The 21,521-nt window shown below is 41.2% G+C and overlaps 1 protein-coding gene across 3 annotated transcripts in view; it reads right to left on the bottom strand.

Annotated features, from left to right (window-relative positions):
* The window catches only part of PSD3 (pleckstrin and Sec7 domain containing 3), a 444,956-nt gene that overhangs the window by 198,350 nt on the left and 225,085 nt on the right, over positions 1–21,521 (bottom strand). The gene's annotated exons all lie outside the window — the stretch shown is intronic.

Raw genomic sequence — 21,521 nt, 5'->3', positions numbered from 1 at the left:
AGCAAAATTTGCTAAGGGCCCGGCTATGCCGCTGTAGCCTCCCAGGCCCCCCTCTGCTCTCAACAGCAAAGTGGGGGCCCCATTGGAAAGGAGCTTCACTACACATGTGCAGGACCTGCACATGCTCAGAAGAGACCTTCACTCTGCTATTTTGAGAGCAGATCAGGGGACGCGGAGGTTGGGGTAACCTGGCATTGCCAGGCACCGTAATTTCCAACAGTGCAGGTGCAGCTTAAATGGTTCGTATTTGGTTCATTCATTAAGATCCATGGGAAACATTGGGAATTTTAGTTATATGCAATATGGAATAAGAAAGTATCAATCTTCCAGTGCTTAATGATGGAGGGCACAGTTATTACACAGGTAATTTCACAATTTATTGTTCATTAATAATAAATTCAGAATAGCAATTTTAGGAAGTGTTAAGTAGGGCTCTGTTGAATGAAGCCCTAAAAAATAAAATTTAAGACACATTTTTTTATAGTTTTGAACTTAATTTTCAGACAACCATTAATTTGTTTACTTTGGCAAATTGGTCATGTGCATCCAGGCTGATTTCCATATTATTAGTCAGTATAGACCGACAATTGAATTACATCCTGAAAACATGACCTGTTGGTAGCTCTTGAGGACTGAGTTTGAACACCTCTGCACTAAAGTATTCGTAAAACTTCCCATACACTGAATTTAAGATGCTGATGGAATTGTGTATGCCACTGTTAGTGGGTGAGGAAATTATTTTGGAATTTTCATTTAAACACTCCTGAAACAGCCAGGACTGGTGCAACCATTAAGTGAACCTAGGCCACCAATGGTTAAAGGGTGCCTAAAACACTGAAAGACTGACATAATGACACTCAGCGGCACCCCTAAACGTAGCGCGAACTGCTGACACGGACAGAGGCGCACGCAGGGGTGGGTTTCCTACTTGTTTCCTACTTGCTGGAAACCCTCGCCCTGCCTGGTGTGTGTTATGTTTTTATTAACTTTCTTTTTCCCCACCCAATTCCCCTGCTCACGGCACCCCCCCCCCCCCCCCGTGTGAGCGGGGGAAGGTGGTTGCCGCGAGCGGGGCAGGGGTGGGGAAAAAGAAAGTTAATAAAAACATCATTGGCGGTCAGTGGAAGCAACAGGCAGCCAATCGCGAGGCTGCCTGTTGCTGATTGGTCTCAGACTGGAAGTGCTCATTTCACTTCCTGTCTGAGCAGCGTAGAATGATGCAGCAGAGAGCAAGGTAAGTGTGTGTGTGTGTGTGTGTGTGTGGTAGTGGCTAATTAATGAGTGTTATTTTCTTTGTGGGGTGATGGTGAGGCAATTTAATTTATTAGTCGGGTTGGTGCAGACTTATGTAGGGTGGGATGATTAATTTAATGTTGGCGTGGTTTCGGCGCTATTAATTAAATGTGTGGCAGAGTTTTGGAAAAAGGATTGCTATTTCTTAAAAGTGAATGCAAGTTATTTAATGTATGGTAGGAAATAGGTTTATTTAATAAATGTGATTACTATTAATTTAATGTTGGGGTTGTTTGGGGGACATGGGTCTTTTTATTAAAGGTGAATAAAATTATTTTACAGTCGGGCTGGTTACAGGAAAGGGGCACTAATAATAAAACATGAATTGTTTTGATTTAATGTCGGACTGCATAGAAGCAGGGAGGCCTACTGTGTTCACTCATTGCTGATATTTCTTTATGTCATGTACCTATTCTATTTCCAAACAGGGTACCAACATTCCAGGATCCAGACAAGCACAACTGAGCTTAGGACCCAAGCGGCAGCAACAAGTATTGAAAGTGGGAAGAACAGGTAGGAGAGAGCAGGACATTCTGATTCTGGTGGGACAGTCCTGAGTTTGGGGACTGACCCACTCAGACAGTTGGGAGGTATGTCCCACTTCACACTGCTCTACTCATGATGGGGGAGCTGGATGCACCTAACAGTAGTGCACGCAGCATTGCTCGTGTATTAAAAGGGGAATTGGAAGAGTTGGAGAGCTACCTAGCACTGTCTAAAATTATAGCCACGCCCCCATGCATGCTGGTCACGCTCACTGGTGGTGTGCTCTGGAAAACCTCCTCCTCAAATCCTGCGTTTGCCCCTGGAAGTGTGAAGTTGCCCCTCTATGTCAGTGCTACACTGGGAGTGTGGCACTTGGCTATAATGTTGCAGCCCAACACCATAACTCTAGGCTGAGGTGCAGAAGACCCTGCTCCCAAATCCTATGGTAAGATGCTGCAGGGGTGTACGTTCAATGCTCAAGGGGGTAGACCCACATAGCTTGCGCCAACACTGGAAACAAAAATTTTTGATTGGACAAAGTATAACCCTAGAGTTATATCAGTGCTTATTTAAAAGAAACACAATATAATGTGTCAGAGGGTACATCCTGACAAATCTGTGATTATTTTTTTTTTCTCCCTGGAATTTTTCCCCAGTCTGATGGGTGAGCAGGGGGAAAAATCCAGCAGATGAAAACTATGAATGTGAAGTGTCACGTAGCTTAGTCTCTTCAGAATACAATGACTTCCTCCATGGTTGATGAACCTCATTCAATTTTAAACCTATCACTACAGTATTTGTTAGTCTAAATCTTGGATTGAGAACTAATGCCACTCATTCTAGATAGTTACCAACATTATAAATAATAATTTTGAAACAAATTGCCGCTCGGTAGGCGTATCTAATAAATCATGCGCAATACTGTTCAAGTGGCCCTTAGTGCACAACTGTCCCAGTCAATTGTAATTGTTTTGCATTTCAAATATGCCACTTCAATATATATTTACCTAAAAGCCACAAAGAGTAAGATTCTAACATGAAGATTGCATTTAATATACAGAATAAGAGGAGCTGTACTATACAGTTTATTAAAAAAAAGAAATATTTAAAAACAGGGACCTTTGTCAGGGACACATTTTAACAATTTGGTATTGTGGGAAAATTGAGATATACACCGAACTGCCAAAACATTAAAACCACAGACAAGTGACGTGAATAACATTGATTATCTTGTTACAATGGCACCTGTCAAGGGGTGGGATATTTTAGGCAGCAAGTGAACAGTCAGTTCTTGAAGTTGAGGTGTCGGAAGCAGGAAAAATTGACAAGTGTAATGATCTGAAAGACTTTGACAAGGGCCAAATTTATTGTGATCGCGAGACAATTGGATCAGAGCATCTCCAAAACGGCAGGTCTTGTGGGATATTCCCAGTATGCAGTGGTTAGTACCTACCAAAAGTGGTCCAAGGAAGGACAACCACTGAACCGGTGACATGATCATTGGGGCCCAAGGCTCATTGATGAGCGTAGACAAGCTTGTCTGGTCCAATCCCATGAAAGAGATACTGTAGCACAAATTGCTGAAAAAGTTAATGCTGAATGTGATAGAAAGGTGTCAGGACACACAGTGCATCGCAGCTTGTTTCATATGGGGATGCATAGCCGCAGATCAGCTAGAATGCCCATGCCGACCTCCTGTCCACCGTCGAAAGCATCTACAATGGACACGTGTAACGACTTATACGTTGCGTACCTGGCACTACTCAGAGGAAGGTGCGAAATCTAACGTGTCCTTGGTATTCACCAGGGACCCCCGCAAGGAGGTATGGACTCCGCTGCAGGAACACGCAGGTCGCGGTTCTTCCACGAGTCGAATAGCGAGGTACGAGAGGAGCGTGTCAGACTGGCCGGGTCGGTAACTGTGCTGGCAAATAGAAGTACACAAGGAAAATCCGGAGGGATGGTGAGACAAGCCGGGTTGGTAACGTCTGGAATCGCAGTACTGAAGGGAGATCCAAAAGGGGTGGTCAAAACAGTCCGGGTCAGAAGGGTCACAGGCAAACAAGAGAAGTCAGGAACAAGGCTAGGAACTGGAAACACAGGAAACGCTGGAGGCAGGTTAGACCTGATACTCTGGCACAGGTGTGCACACTGAAAGCTCCTTATAAAAACTGAGGAGCCAATGGGACATCAGGGGGCGGCGGCGCAGATCTCAGCTGCCGTCGCGAGGCTAGAGTAGCTTCCCATTGCCTAGCAACAAGACGCACATGCGCAGACTGGCAACCAGACGCACGAGGGGGAGAAGCAGGCGGCCGTCCCGAAGAGACAGCGGGATGGCGCCTGACAACACGTGAGCAACAGAACTGGACCATGGAACAATGAAAGAAAGTGGCCTGGTCTGATGAATCACGTTTTCTTTTACGTCATGTGGAAAGCCAGGATCGTCATTTACCGGGGATGAGATGACACCAGGATGCACTATGGGAAGAAGGCAAGATGGCGAAGACAGTGTGATGCTCTGGGCAGTGTACTGATGGGAAACGTTTGCTTTGGTCTTGGCATTCATATGGATGTCTCTATCCTAATCCTGCAGAAATTTTTAGATCAACAGCAGAGTTCTTCACCTATAGCAACTGCCTTTCAGGTAGAGATAGTTATTCTCACAGGTACTCAGATACACCCAGGACTTATAAATAGAAGTAGTAAAGTGAATACTAAAGGAACGTGCAGCAAGAAGCCGGAGGCTGGGAGACAACTCTGTGGAAGAGTGCAGGGAGTAACTGGAGCCAAGCCAGAAGTCGTAGGTCAGTAGCAAACAAGAAGTGTCAATATAGGCTTGAGAAATGGGACAGGCAGCAAACAGGAGTAGTCTGCTTATGCAGGATTCGGGGAGGCTCTAACATTATTTACGATCTGTGAGAAAACCCTGTGTGTTGAGGAGCCAGCTTGTAATAAAGTGACTATAATCAGAGAAGGAGTAGAGGCACGATCCCAGTCCGAAATGGTGAGTGCAATCAGGTGATTGCAGTCCTTGCGCATTCCCTGGCGGCCTGTCAAACAGCCGGAGGCTGAGAAATACAGAAGTTTTCCTAGCTGTCAAGGCAACAGCCGAGACGTGTAGGGGAGAAGCGACATCACGGCTGTCTAGGCAACAGCCGGGACTGAAGTATGCGCCATACAACAGCACGGCGGCTTATGTGGGACTCTTTTTCATTTGTTTTCATTGTGATTCCAATATGGAGAATGAATTTCATTCAAGAAGAATTTGATCTTCAACGAATTTAAGCATAATTTTTTATCTTCTATTTATCTTCATCTATGTTAGAACACCAAGGGGCATATTCAATTAGGGTTCCGGTCCGCGGTAATGCACGTTACCGCTGAAAGTGCGCACTATTGCCGGTAATACAGTACCGCAATAACGCGGATTTTCATACGCAACCCTGTGGGCTGTGAACGAAAATCCACGTTATTGCGGTACCGTGGATTAAGTTCGCGGCCCGTTCCGGCGGACCGGAATCGTAATTGAATATGCCCCTAAGAGAGCTTGAAGTTTCTATACATTTTTTATGTCACAATAATTCCTATAGGAAGTGTATATCCTGTATAGATTAGTAAAGCTGCATTTAGAGGGAGCGCAGATATATTTGAAATTTATTTAAATAGAATAACTAGCCCTTAATCCACTTTTCCCATTGGCTGATTTGATCTGGGTTCCCAAAGCTAGGCGTCCTGTAAATGCCCGGTTACCAAAGACAACTAGGGACTCCCTAGCGGTGTGTGACAAAGTGCTGGAGGCCAATCCTACGACTATGGTCCCAACAAAAAATATCTCCCTAGCTGCAGTGGCTAAATTAATCCCAGATTTAAACCTTAGTCTATGGTCATCAAATGGTATAACCTCATTCACTGATTTACTAGACGGACAGAGCTTACTCTCTTTTTTATGCAAATTAAGAAAAGATTTCCCCTTCCCTCCCAGGAATTTTAAAAATACCTGCAGTTTAGACATTGGTTTAATTCCCTTCCCAGACTAGGTCTACCCATTACGGCACCACGCTCTTGCTGTTCACTAAGTTAACAAAAGAAGATAATAAATCCAGCATTACCTTCTGGTATCGCTATTCTCTCCCCTCCACATCCAGCGGCGCACGGAGTATTGTCGGGGGGGGGGGTTCCCCCCGCCGACCCCCCAAAAAAAACCCAAAAAAACAGAGAGAGAGCTGCTGCATGCTCCGTTTCGCCAGCGCTGTCCTATACAGCAGCCGCGGCGCTGTCTAAGAAGCGTCTGCGGCGGTGCTGTATACAATACAGCACCGCCGCGGATGCTTCTTTGACAGCGCCGCGGCTGCTGTATAGGACAGTGGCCAATTAGTTAGCGCAGGGGGGGTTTCTAGAGACTCTGAAACCCCCCCTGCGTGCGCCACTGACATCAGAAAATAAGACTAAAATACAACTGCAGTGGGAATCTGACCTTCACCTCGAATTGGATAGTGAGGAATGGGAAACCATTTTCACTAATTCGTTCCGAATGTCAAAATGTATAAACCATACAGAAAGATGATAAAATTAATCAACAGATTGTATCTCACTCCAACTAGACTTCATAAAATGTGGCCCAGCAAGTCGAAACTTTGCTGGCAGCTATGTAATATACTGGGTGACCTGATGCATGTATTCTGGAATTGCCCCTTTATACAGCGGTTTTGGGAGCAAGTCTTCAGGCTAGCCAATAAGGTTACTGCACAGAATCTCTCTCCTACCTCAGAGGTTGTGTTATTGCATCACTACCCCCCACTAAATGATAAATATGTGTTTATTCATTTTTTGATTGCCGCGAGAGCCTCCATAGCTCAGTGTTGGAAGTCACCACAGCCACCCCTGATTCAAAAAGTAGTGACCAAGGTGCAATACAGCTTTGAAATGGAGACAGTGGGGATGCCCTACTCCACTGTCCCCTCATCCCCGATAATAAAATTGTTTAACTGGCACGTGTATGTTACGGCAGGAGAGAGAGCTTCCCCAGCTCAAGTACATTCTAATCTGCCTCTTGTATCACTGTCACTTAGCGAATCTCCCCAACGGTCTTGTGACCACCTGATAACTCTCACAAACTGTGAGGGAGCCAATTTGGTCTTCCTCCCTCAAGTCTATAATGTGGTATAGAAGCAGTATTGTTTAAAGTGTTCCTTCCCACTATGTACCCCTCTTACCCTCTCTTTTTTTGTCCTTCCCTTACCCCCCCTTCTTTTTACTTTCTGTACCCCATAATCATTGAAAAATTAATAAAATACTATTGAAGTTAAAAAATAGAATAAATACTCATTAGTATTTCTTAGATTCTAGCTGTCATTTTGTAGAATGTACTAAATGAATGATAGCTAGAATCTGATATAGGCAACATCTCCACTTTTTCAAACCCGCAGTTTAGTAAATATACCCCAAGATCTTGCTTAATTTAAGTTATAATACATATTAGTTGACTTTTCTGTAACAAACATTTGTGGAAAAGCAGTGTTCTAACATCACAATTTGATGATTATACATTTTATTAACCGGCTCACTGGGACCTACTTATGAGTAAATATATTAATATCTATGATCTAAGTGGTGAGGGGATGTGAACACAAAAAAAAATACTTTGAAGCATATTTTTTCCACATTGGTTTTGAAAGATTGCATTTAAAAAGATGCTAAGCCAACATTTTGATCCCCCTGTGTTAGCAATATGCCAAGAGACACAACTTGCGTGTTTGAGAGAAAGACTGTACCTGCATATTTGTAGAATAGTAAATAATTTCACTTCTCCGTGAAAGTACAAGTTGGAGGTGTTGCTGCTAGTGAAAGATAGTGCTGAAAAGGTGTTCTCCATTTCATTACTGATCACTAACCACTTGTTTAACTTCTTCTTTACTACATGTGCGTATGAGGTTCAATGTTTAGTTAGACTTCCTCTATGGAACCATAGAAAATGTGTTATATTTACCAAAACATGAAAAAGAATGGAAATTAGTTACGTGTTGTTTTTTGAGGTTTTCAACAGTTGTGAAATCAATAAGTCCTCAAATTAACAGGGCACCACTAACACTAATGGCCACGCATGTTTAGATCTAGTATATATTTGGCATGATGCTGATCTGATCTTGCCACACTCATGGATCGGGCAACTTGCTTCTCCTATAACACTTCATTAGTGGGATCAGCCAGTGACCACATACATAGTGATAGCTGTCACCGGCAGAGTGACATCTATGATGGTCCGTGGAGTCCTATATGTGGCACTTTCAGGGAAATTTGGTCTCAATCAGCCCAATTTCAGTTTGAAAACATGATCCAAGGTGGTATTAAAGCATGTAGATCTAATTACCAAATAAAATAAAGTTTCAATAAGTTCTAGTCCTGTAATACACATTGAAAAATGTATCCAATTTACAGTGAAATGGGGTTGAAACAGCAATCACGATCTACTCTTTCTGGTGGTGACACACTGCAGTTCATATAAAACAAGCAAGTTTCCAAACAATGGCAACTGTATCTGCCCGTGAAACGCAACTAATACAGATCACATTGCCAACTATTAACAGTTGCAAAAAGAATTGTTATAGCCTGAGTGACAGTTCACTATATTGCAGCTGTTGTCAGCGAAACAATTAGCATACTATGCTCAGATCCACTATCTGTTGTTGCAGTGATAAATGGTTTAGTGTGTACACATTGCTCTAACCCACCATTACACTGAAAATAAAACACAAAAGGTAGCCTATGGGCTAAGGCCATGGACAATTGGAAACATTCCCGGAAAAGATGGTTTCAAACAATATTTGGGTTTTACATCAAAAATGTCATTTTAAGGTGTGAATTCATACAGAAGATTATAATTTACAGAAAGATATCCCATTTTTTATTTTTTTTTAAAGTATTAAAACCTACTCCACTATGTATGCATACTATGTAGAAGTTAGAATTTTGTGAAGGCACTTACAACACAATAACAATTGGCAACTATGTACAAATTGAGGTTATACTTTCACAGCAAGTCCTAGTAGGTAAATTATTTTGAGCAGTGTAATAGAAGCCCTGAAACATCAGTATATTATATAGTGCTCAGGGTTTGATCTCTATATGAAATACGGGGATGGTCATTTTTTTCCAGAGCTTTGCATAACTTTACAAATCTAATACGACAATAGAAACCTCCAGTAATACAACGAAGGCCACTGATCCATTCAACCCTATGTAATGGGTGATCGCAAAAACATTATTTCTTCAAAGCTTATATGGACCAGAAATGCTATAATCCTGTGCGATAACGAAACAGCATGATCACTTTCCAATCTGACCATCAACTGTTGCATCATTATGGTCTGTTATTGAGACTGGAAGATGACACACAGATGTACACAGAAGCCGATCAGTGATCATCTTGTGACCCCTCTCTTATGACTTATCCAATAATGATCCTTTCAACTTTGAGGGGATCATTATAAGGTATTGCAGTTACTTTCAGACCAATACCAGTGAGTGTGGCCAGTATCACTGCAAGCAAATCAAAATAAACCTGTAGGATAATTTTGAGACAATCTCTTAACTACTTACTTTGTTAAAAAAAAATATTGTTAGCATTTACTTGTTGAATTGTACTTGTGCGCTTCTGATTAATTTGAAAAATGTATAAAGTATTTCCCAAAAGAAAAAACATTTCAAGGTGACAATTTAAAAGCAGAACACCACAAGAGAAGTGACTTAAACTGTCTGAAATAGTTAAACCTCATGCAGCTTAATAGCAGAGATTCATATAAGTGCAATGATCACAGCTGTTACAATAATAGGGAAAGACAGAGAGCAGTGGTCAACTTACTTATTAGGTTGATTGTCCTCACATGACAGACAACTGACAGGACAGCATGCAAGCACAATTGAGCCCATTGGAACAGGTTGCAGTGGTAGTCAGTTATTCCCCTTTCTATTTTCAGTTACATGCAGAATGGGAACTGACCCTCCTCTAGAATAATACAGGCACTGTGCTGACTGTCTCCCTGATACTTTGCTCAAATACTGTAATTTACAACATGATCCCAGCCCATTAGATCGTGCTACACAAACCACTGTCTAATCAATGGTTAAGTTCCCAGCAGTAAAAGCACATGGGAATATTTAACCATTCCATTAGCCCTCATTACAATGACATAGGTTACTAAACCAGCTCACTATGTAGCTAGGGCTCTTTTTTACCTATTGGAGTCCTCTACTCATAGACAGTTCAGCAAACTGCACAGACACTATGTGAAAGCAAACTATATAATAAAAGGAAACGGAAAACAGTATGATCAACATAAACCCCAAAACTGGAACTTTCATACAACAAACCACACACCGTTGTTTAAAAATTTAAAAATTGGAATATTACCTACCCCCTTTCCTCAATAATAAATAGCAAAAAAAAATTTTTAAAAAAAAATTCTATGTCTAACAGTGTGTAGATTATGTCCCCCAAAAGTCAACAAGTTTAAATGGTAAAGCATCACATACTGGTATGCTTGCAGTATCCCTAGGAAAGGTTATGTGGACGAATTCACCAAGCAGGACAAAGCATTACTGTTATCTAAAAGGCTACAACCCTAATAATTAGAATCAAGCTTCTGCCCTGTCCCAGAATGATAGCCTATAATGACTATTCCATAGACAAGTAAACCTTACAGTTTAACATGTCCAATTAAGGCTTGTTAGTTACACTTACACACATCTAAAGTTTAAGAAATCTATTAAAACTTTTCCACTTAAACTCTAAAAAGCAATGAAATGACAATTAAGGCAGAAGCGCAATACAGACATGCTATGCTCTCACGTCTTGTGCTTAGCTGCAGATTCAGCACTATCATGGAGTGAGATTGCTGTCACTCACAAATGGTGGAGCTGCTTATTCACAGAATACAAACATGTAATCTATGCAACTGAAGGTCTGAGCACCTATGTAGCACAATAGATAGTCCCCACATCCATCCCACTCAGTCCTGATTTATGGATGGTAATTTATTTAAGCATGTGTGCAAATTTGGTGTTACATACTGGAGCCTGTTTGTGAATGTACAGAGATTCGGGCCCATATTTAGCATTTAGTTGTTTCTAGTACATAACTCAAGTTTGTATATGTTGATTTGAGAACTCATTGCACTATTTTAACATACTTTGTATTACTGTTACCAATTCATTTGCATGGAGTTTTTACATTATTAATAAATAAATATAATATGCTTTATCAATATAATATATTACTTTTAATGTGGGAACATATTAAAATTTTATGTACAGTATATACCCCTTGCGGCTTTGTTCTAGTGCTCTCTGTGGGTTCGGTTTATACTGCTGTGCAGTTTACTAATAAAATATTTCCCGCTAAAGTCTTGCTGGCTGTATGTATCCCTAAAATGTTGTTAAAAGTTAGCTTAGGCCTTGTAAGGGAATGTAACTGCAATATAATTGCAAACATTGCTCAATGAAAACCAAACTAAGCAGAGGCTTCTACACCAATTAAATGTATTTAAAATTTATTGTTATTTTGTTGTTCTACTTTTGTATGAAGTTGCTATATTGTCTCTTTCTAAGACACTGAGGTGCCTATTTATTAAGGTACTTTCAGCTGAAAATCCTTCAGGGGATAAGTGCATTAAGTATTGAAGTTATTTATAACTATAGGATTGCAACAGATATCTCCGATATTTGCATGTAGTCCCACTGTTACCGTATGGAAGATTTTCGGAACTTGTCCCCAATAGCTGAAGATGGCATTAGTCATTGACTCCTATGGGGAGTGCATTGCAGTAGAGGGATCTTCTGATCTCTCACTGCACCTTACCTTCTCTCCCCTCCAGTCACTATCGCAAAAATGTCTCTGCGCATGCGCGACCTTATGTCACGCATGCACAGAGCAACTTTGTACAATTATAACCAGGACAGCCTCCTATCTGATCCACTGTTCCAGGATGATTTTTTAAATGAGGCCAAAAATTCATCTGTCATGACAGATGATAATTAACGAGGCAAACCCTGTTAATTAATAAATATGCCCCTGAATCCCTAAACTACAAAAAAAAATTAAACTAAGATAATGTAATTGTACTGCATGTGTGTATTCCCGTGAACACAAAAATCTTTGAATTAGCAACTCCACCATTTTGTGAGTGACAGCAATCTCACTCCATGATAGTGCTGAATCTGCAGCTAACCACAGGATGTGAGGGCATACCATGTCTGTATTGTGTGAGTGACAGCAATCTCACTCCATGACAGTGCTGAATCTGCAGCTAACCACAGGATGTGATGGCATACCATGTCTGTATTGTGTGAGTGACAGCAATCTCACTCCATGATAGTGCTGAATCTGCAGCTAACCACAGGATGTGAGGGCATACCATGTCTGTATTGTGTGAGTGACAGCAATCTCACTCCATGATAGTGCTGAATCTGCAGCTAACCACAGGATGTGAGGGCATACCATGTCTGTATTGTGTGAGTGACAGCAATCTCACTCCATGATAGTGCTGAATCTGCAGCTAACCACAGGATGTGAGGACATACCATGTCTGTATTGTGTGAGTGACAGCAATCTCACTCCATGATAGTGCTGAATCTGCAGCTAACCACAGGATGTGAGGGCATACCATGTCTGTATTGTGTGAGTGACAGCAATCTCACTCCATGATAGTGCTGAATCTGCAGCTAACCACAGGATGTGATGGCATACCATGTCTGTATTGTGTGACTGACAGCAATCTCACTACATGATAGTGCTGAACCTGCAGCTAACCACAGGATGTGATGGCATACCATGTCTGTATTGTGTGAGTGACAGCAATCTCACTCCATGATAGTGCTGAATCTGCAGCTAACCACAGGATGTGATGGCATACCATGTCTGTATTGTGTGAGTGACAGCAATCTCACTACATGATAGTGCTGAATCTGCAGCTAACCACAGGATGTGATGGCATACCATGTCTGTATTGTGTGAGTGACAGCAATCTCACTCCATGATAGTGCTGAATCTGCAGCTAACCACAGGATGTGAGGGCATACCATGTCTTTATTGTGTGAGTGACAGCAATCTCACTCCATGATAGTGCTGAATCTGCAGCTAACCACAGGATGTGAGGGCATACCATGTCTGTATTGTGTGAGTGACAGCAATCTCACTCCATGATAGTGCTGAATCTGCAGCTAACCACAGGATGTGATGGCATACCATGTCTGTATTGTGTGACTGACAGCAATCTCACTACATGATAGTGCTGAATCTGCAGCTAACCACAGGATGTGAGGGCATACCATGTCTGTATTGTGTGAGTGACAGCAATCTCACTCCATGATAGTGCTGAATCTGCAGCTAACCACAGGATGTGATGGCATACCATGTCTGTATTGTGTGACTGACAGCAATCTCACTACATGATAGTGCTGAATCTGCAGCTAACCACAGGATGTGAGGGCATACCATGTCTGTATTGTGTGAGTGACAGCAATCTCACTCCATGATAGTGCTGAATCTGCAGCTAACCACAGGATGTGATGGCATACCATGTCTGTATTGTGTGACTGACAGCAATCTCACTACATGATAGTGCTGAACCTGCAGCTAACCACAGGATGTGATGGCATACCATGTCTGTATTGTGTGAGTGACAGCAATCTCACTACATGATAGTGCTGAATCTGCAGCTAACCACAGGATGTGAGGGCATACCATGTCTGTATTGTGTGAGTGACAGCAATCCTACTCCATGATAGTGCTGAATCTGCAGCTAACCACAGGATGTGAGGGCATACCATGTCTGTATTGTGTGAGTGACAGCAATCTCACTCCATGATAGTGCTGAATCTGCAGCTAACCACAGGATGTGATGGCATACCATGTCTGTATTGTGTGAGTGACAGCAATCTCACTACATGATAGTGCTGAATCTGCAGCTAACCACAGGATGTGATGGCATACCATGTCTGTATTGTGTGAGTGACAGCAATCTCACTCCATGATAGTGCTGAATCTGCAGCTAACCACAGGATGTGAGGGCATACCATGTCTTTATTGTGTGAGTGACAGCAATCTCACTCCATGATAGTGCTGAATCTGCAGCTAACCACAGGATGTGATGGCATACCATGTCTGTATTGTGTGAGTGACAGCAATCTCACTCCATGATAGTGCTGAATCTGCAGCTAACCACAGGATGTGATGGCATACCATGTCTGTATTGTGTGACTGACAGCAATCTCACTACATGATAGTGCTGAACCTGCAGCTAACCACAGGATGTGATGGCATACCATGTCTGTATTGTGTGAGTGACAGCAATCTCACTCCATGATAGTGCTGAATCTGCAGCTAACCACAGGATGTGATGGCATACCATGTCTGTATTGTGTGAGTGACAGCAATCTCACTACATGATAGTGCTGAATCTGCAGCTAACCACAGGATGTGATGGCATACCATGTCTGTATTGTGTGAGTGACAGCAATCTCACTCCATGATAGTGCTGAATCTGCAGCTAACCACAGGATGTGAGGGCATACCATGTCTTTATTGTGTGAGTGACAGCAATCTCACTCCATGATAGTGCTGAATCTGCAGCTAACCACAGGATGTGAGGGCATACCATGTCTGTATTGTGTGAGTGACAGCAATCTCACTCCATGATAGTGCTGAATCTGCAGCTAACCACAGGATGTGATGGCATACCATGTCTGTATTGTGTGACTGACAGCAATCTCACTACATGATAGTGCTGAATCTGCAGCTAACCACAGGATGTGAGGGCATACCATGTCTGTATTGTGTGAGTGACAGCAATCTCACTCCATGATAGTGCTGAATCTGCAGCTAACCACAGGATGTGATGGCATACCATGTCTGTATTGTGTGACTGACAGCAATCTCACTACATGATAGTGCTGAATCTGCAGCTAACCACAGGATGTGATGGCATACCATGTCTGTATTGTGTGACTGACAGCAATCTCACTACATGATAGTGCTGAACCTGCAGCTAACCACAGGATGTGATGGCATACCATGTCTGTATTGTGTGAGTGACAGCAATCTCACTCCATGATAGTGCTGAATCTGCAGCTAACCACAGGATGTGATGGCATACCATGTCTGTATTGTGTGAGTGACAGCAATCTCACTACATGATAGTGCTGAATCTGCAGCTAACCACAGGATGTGATGGCATACCATGTCTGTATTGTGTGAGTGACAGCAATCTCACTCCATGATAGTGCTGAATCTGCAGCTAACCACAGGATGTGAGGGCATACCATGTCTTTATTGTGTGAGTGACAGCAATCTCACTCCATGATAGTGCTGAATCTGCAGCTAACCACAGGATGTGATGGCATACCATGTCTGTATTGTGTGAGTGACAGCAATCTCACTCCATGATAGTGCTGAACCTGCAGCTAACCACAGGATGTGAGGGCATACCATTTCTGTATTGTGTGAGTGACAGCAATCTCACTCCATGATAGTGCTGAATCTGCAGCTAACCACAGGATGTGATGGCATACCATGTCTGTATTGTGTGAGTGACAGCAATCTCACTACATGATAGTGCTGAATCTGCAGCTAACCACAGGATGTGAGGGCATACCATGTCTGTATTGTGTGAGTGACAGCAATCTCACTACATGATAGTGCTGAATCTGCAGCTAACCACAGGATGTGAGGGCATATCATATCTGTATTGTGTGAGTGACAGCAATCTCACTCCATGATAGTGCTGAATCTGCAGCTAACCACAGGATGTGAGGGCATACCATGTCTGTATTGCGCAAGGAATGTTTGCATTATGGCTTCGGCCTTAATCGTAGTAATTTCTTTGTTTTTTTTAAATGTTTATTTTCAGCAACAACATTAGATATTGGGATACAAAAAGGAAAGAGGGGAACACTGACACGGTATATAAAGGGGAATTACATACCAGAAAAATGTCATAGACGCTTCAGTATACATTAAAAATAGAAAAACCAAGTTAAGGACAGTCGTAACGATTCAATCACAGGAGTTCTTAAAAGCAATAGGTGTGATTGCTCTGATATCCCCATAAAGCTTATAACGTGGGCTCTCCAACATCCATATGCTGTTGAAATTTTGTATTTTTAGAGATGAGGGGGTGAGGTATAAGAGGTAAGAGAAAGTAGGGCTCAAGTGAGGGAAGGAAAAAAGGGGGAAGGAGACCTAATCGTCCCCACAAGAAGGGGAGAAGGAAATAATAAAAAAAAAACGAAAAAGAAAGATCCGCCGGGGAGGGACGAGGCCTGCACAGACCCTCTCCGACGGTAAGGCTTTTTATCTATGGAATTCCATAGCTTTCTGTAAACTTAAAATAGTTATGTAATTAAATTCAGAAGCCTAGAATTTTACGGTAGATAAGAACTACTTAGCCCATCTAGTTTCCACTATTTTTCTTAATCCCTAATAACCAAGCATGTTTAAACTGTTCCATTATATTAGGCTATAGGGTCATTCCACATCAAATCAGCACAATTTTAGAATTTTTTTTACCTTACATCCTCTAATTTCAATTAAATTTGATCTAATAAATGCTGCCCTGGGTGTAAAGAAAACCACCAAATATTAGGCTGATATGTACATTGGTTTTGAAGTTATATGCCTTTAAAGCTGCAAACTGGCTTTAAACGTTTTTTTAAATTGCATTTGTAACTCACATGTTTGAGTTAGAGAGTTGGACAAGGTCTCATTTTAAACATATTTTATGATATATAAAACTGCATTATGTTTCAATAAAAATTAAAAATTATCTAAAAAAAAAAAAAACTAAATTTTGATTTTCTCAAGAAACTATTTTATTTAAATTTTGAAAAACATCTCAAAAATTGTTCATACTGCTGTTAATAAATCCACAAAGTTTTATTTTGGGATCATGATGGGATCATCTGCTTCAAGAGCTTTCAGTTTTGAGTGATTTATGAAAATTGTATTTATTGAGGCACTACATATCTGAGAAAATTAACAAAACAATATTTTTTCCAGTTCACTTCATTAGTGGAATGCATGTTCCTCTTCAGGTGTGTTTGGGGGCAATATTTTACAGAGAGCGCCTGCTCCCATTTCTGTGCAGGCAGGTAAACTTATGGGAAAGATACTCTACGTGGAAAGATACTTCAATTGTGTTGGATAGGCCCGCTTTTCACATTTCCCTGGACCACTACAACTGGTCAGATTAGGTTTGGGTGTTATGGCTCACGCCCCAGGTATCAATTCCTAGAACCGCTTCAGAGGTCTTCGCCTATAGAAACCGCTTTTCCTGTATGCGCTAGATGCGCTCACAGGTACTCTGATGCCCCCAGGTCTTGTACTCTAGTAGTAGGAGTAGATAGCCCAAGAACGTAGCGCTTGAGTTTACTTAGATGTGGAGTGAATGTTCCGGCAAAGGTTTTGAGGGTCGACAGCAATATAGTGGCGTCCCGGTCGTCATGACGATGGCCGGGACGCTGGGCCAGCAGAGGAAGCGAGTTGCAGCGGTGCTCGGAGCCGCTGCGGCTCGTAATATTGGGTGGGCTTTAATTAGCGAAGAAAAGCTCCCTGGTCACTAATGTAAGCCTACCCAAACCTTACCTGACCCTGGACCATATGTGTCACATCTGAAAAAGCAGAGTGTTTAATTAAAGTGGAGTATCAGACTGGGAGGATGTGTGCTGGGAGCAAGAAGGAACAGCAACTTGGAGAAGGGGTGCTTGGGAGGGAGAGACCCAGCAAACTGGGAGCACAAGAAGAAGCCTCAGTCACTCGGCCAAGCAGAAAAGAGAAAACACAGCCCATGCTGCTGATCTCCACTGGTCAGAGGAGCATGCGATGGACTCATCCAATCAGAGCTCAGCACATGCTCCTCTCACCCCTCAGCAGATTCTTACGGGAAATATTTCCCTGACTCCCCGGCAGCCCAGTCCGAGCCTGCTATGGTGTTTAAATTGGTTTAGAGCAGTGTTTGCAGTAGTTGGTGTTTAAATTGGTTTAGAGAAGTAAATAAGAATAAAGATGGAGGAAAGTGACAGGTACCTTATTGTTTCAACCCATTTAAAAAGACTAATCGTACTTCTACTAAAAAGGGGTTGAGAACTGTTTCAGAATGGATGTGCTCATTATTTTCTGAAATGCCAAAATTTGCAAATGTCTGTGCCAGCTGCAGAAAACAAGTTGGGACACTTCAAAAAGAGCAAGAGGGTCGTTGTTCAGTTCCTCAAGATAATGTAGTATCAGCTCCCACTTGCTGACATCAGAGGGTATGTAACTGCTGTCTATGACAACAAATGGTGATTCGCATTTATTTTGGAAAGAGATAAAAGCATTGATGAAGTGAAAGTGACATTCCTCCGTCCAGCTGGTCCATCGCCACCTTTTTCATACCCAAGGAAGTCGGATGTTTTATGGATTACTATGGTAGATGTTCTATGTAAGGTGAATCCGTTAACTCCAACAGGTGAAATGTACACTCTTTCTGAAATGGAAATACTAAAAACAAATGAAGCCTTCAGCCAGTTCCAATCCATCAAGTAGCACCATCCATCCAGAGCAGCAGCACCACATGGTAGTGATATGTAGTAAGATTTCATATAATATGTGAAAGACATAAAATTATCACAAATGTTTTAAATATTTCAGTATTAACATACTGTGTCATTGTACATAATATACATCAAATGGATTGTTTAAGGAGATAAATTAAAAGTAATGAACAGGCCTAGATAGTTTTCATTTTCAATATTTTATCAAACAGTCCAAAAGTGAAATCTCTTGTAGCAGATGATCCCATCATGATCCCAAAATAAAACCTTGAGGATTTATTAACAGCAGTATGAAAATTTTTGGGATGTTTTTCAAAAATGTAATAATATGGCTTTTCGAGAAAATCTAAATTTTGATGTTGAAAATTTTACATTTTTAATTTGTATTGAAACATACTGCTGTTATAATTATATGAAAGCCCATAAAAAGGGGTTTACAATGAGACCTTGCTCAACTCTCTAGCTCAGTTAGATGAGCTACAAATGCAATTTTAAAAAAAATGAAAAGCAAATTTTTTGTTAAAAAACTGCAGTGTTAAAGGCACATATCAGCCTAAGATTTTGGGGTTTTCTTTACAACCATGGTAGCATTTATTATACCAAATTTCATCACAATCTGAAATGGTCAGTTTAAAACCCTGTGTTGATTTGTTGTGGAATGACCCTATACCACTTCTATTGCAGTGGCGGATCCAGGGAGGGGGGGGGGGCATCAGGGCAATCACCCCCTCCCCCTCCAGCAGCACAAACCTAACTTTGAATTGCTATAAAGACGCCTCGATCAAAATGGGAGGGGTGGGGCAAGCGAATAAGAATTACAGAGGGGCGTGATTATGCAAAATCACCCCCCCCAAATATAAAGTCTAGGTCCGCCCCTGCTCTATTGGATACTATTCCACCTATCCAGTACCGTTTTAGTAAAGTAATTTTTCAGCAGATTTCCTCTAAAGCTAGTAACCTTCATTTCAAGTTAACTTTTTTCTCACATGCCCCCCACCCATTAGCTTTTCACAAACGTCACCCCAGCAATTCAGCTTATCTCTCATGTCACCGCATATGCACAAAAGCTTTTCTCCCACATGCCACCTCTTATGCCCACCAGCTATTCTCTCACATATCACCATTTATTCCCCCAAAAAAGTCTCTCACTTGCCACCCCATATACTCACCAGTTTTTTCTCATATACCACTTGATGTGAACAACATATTTTCTCTCAAATGCCATCCCATATGGCTACCAGATTTTTTCTACCTATCACCCCATCTGCTCATCAGCTTTTCTCTCATCACCCCTGTAACTAACATTTGCCCACCAGCTATTCTCTAATATGCTACCCCATACATGCACAAGCTTTTCTGTTACATGCAAGGGCTAAATCATCGTGAGCCACACATTTGACATTGAGAATCAACAGATGGTGGTCATTTAAATACAACACACTTGTATTAGAATCCCTTTAAATGTCCTGCCCTCTCAGTGACATCACTTCTTTTATTCAATGCACTGTTGGGGGTGGCTCCAGAAGGCTGATAATTGAACAAGAAAAAAAAATGCCCTCCCCCTTCAAATCTTAACCATCCTTAGTGCTGTCCTAGGCTAGCAAAATTATGGGCACAAAAAGTTTCTGGGGCGGTGGGTGTGGGGTACAACTAATGAATTCAATTATAAAAAACATTTGTCTGGTGCACGACAGATCCCAGCATGCCCAGGCTGCCATTAGGTGTTTGGGCATGCTGGCACTTGTAGTACTACTAGCACCAGCATACCAATGGCTGCCAGGGCATGCTGGCTCTTGGGAGAACCACAAATGCCCACTGGAACCTGTAGTGCACCAGGACAAAATGTAAATAAAACACACATAAGTTTAAAAGTAATTTTATTTGAAATAAAACACACTCCTACACTACAGCACTTTATTTGTAATAAATCCACGGATCATCAGCTTGGCAAAATAAAAATAAAAAATATACGCATCACACAACTAGCTCCTAAGAGCTCTCATCGCAAATGAGCTCTTAGTGGCTGTTCAGTCTTATATATAACATTTTCCATGGGTCTAGTTAACCCCCATGCTATATATATATATATATAATCTTTATAGACATAGCTATCTATCTACGTATATCTATCTATATCTATATATATAGGTGTATATATATATATATATATATATAAATATATATATCTATATATATATATATCTGTGTTTATATGACTGAACTGACGGCTAAGAACTCATTTGCGATGGGAACTCCATACCCATTTGCATTCTTATGTGCGCTGCCTTTTTCAGAACGCTATTGTTCTATTTCCGTGCATTTGATAAATTTTAAACTAAACAATTACCTCTAAAATGCTAGCAAAAACGTAAAATAAAACATATATCAAAAGGCAATGGGTATATAGGATTAGTCGCACCTATCCAACAACAAAGATTCATTGGAAATTATTTAAAAATGTTGGCAACTATGTAGCATGTTGGGCAGTTATAGCAGTTATTTCATCCACAGTATTTAGTTCAGTAATACACTGATCATGAGTTACTGTATATTAATATCCAACAGAGATTTATTTGCTCTCTTGAGGAGCCCTTTCAACATAATATACAGCTAGTATATGATATGTTACTCAGGAATGCCTATGTTTAATCTTCACTTTAAAAAAACAAAATAAGCAATTATTTTATAAACAAATAAGCTAATTGTATCAAAATGTTATTTGTGATAATTCGAGATCAGTGGTTCTGAATCGGAGAAATGAAACAGATCCGTATTTTGGATCTGAAAGCAAGGCAGAACATCACTTCCGGTAAAATATTGGATCTAGCGTGTTTTTGATCGATATCCTTTATATATAGCCCTCCCCCATATTTGAAGTGATAGCCTGTGGGAAGCAGGGTGGATGCAATTATGTGCTAAGAAAATCCTTGCACAGTGTTGGACAGGGTGAAAGGCAATATATATAGCACTAACTGTGATTTTACTGCAATTTATTTAGTGATCAGTCTGGTGGAATTGTGTGCTGATCAACTGGGTGTCAAAAGTGAAGAGTAGTGGCTACTAGTTATTATAGTATACATAGTATAGACATCTGAACTATTTAGTGGAGAAAAAAAGAGGGTGCTGTTTGACTGAGCAGCACGCCCCAAAAAACAAATATA

This window comes from Mixophyes fleayi, chromosome 1 (genome assembly GCF_038048845.1).
Source record: "Mixophyes fleayi isolate aMixFle1 chromosome 1, aMixFle1.hap1, whole genome shotgun sequence".
In the NCBI taxonomy this organism is placed as follows: Eukaryota; Metazoa; Chordata; class Amphibia; order Anura; family Limnodynastidae; genus Mixophyes; species Mixophyes fleayi.
Note: the sequence above shows the minus strand (reverse complement) of the source record. Positions and strands in the feature narration are given on the sequence as shown.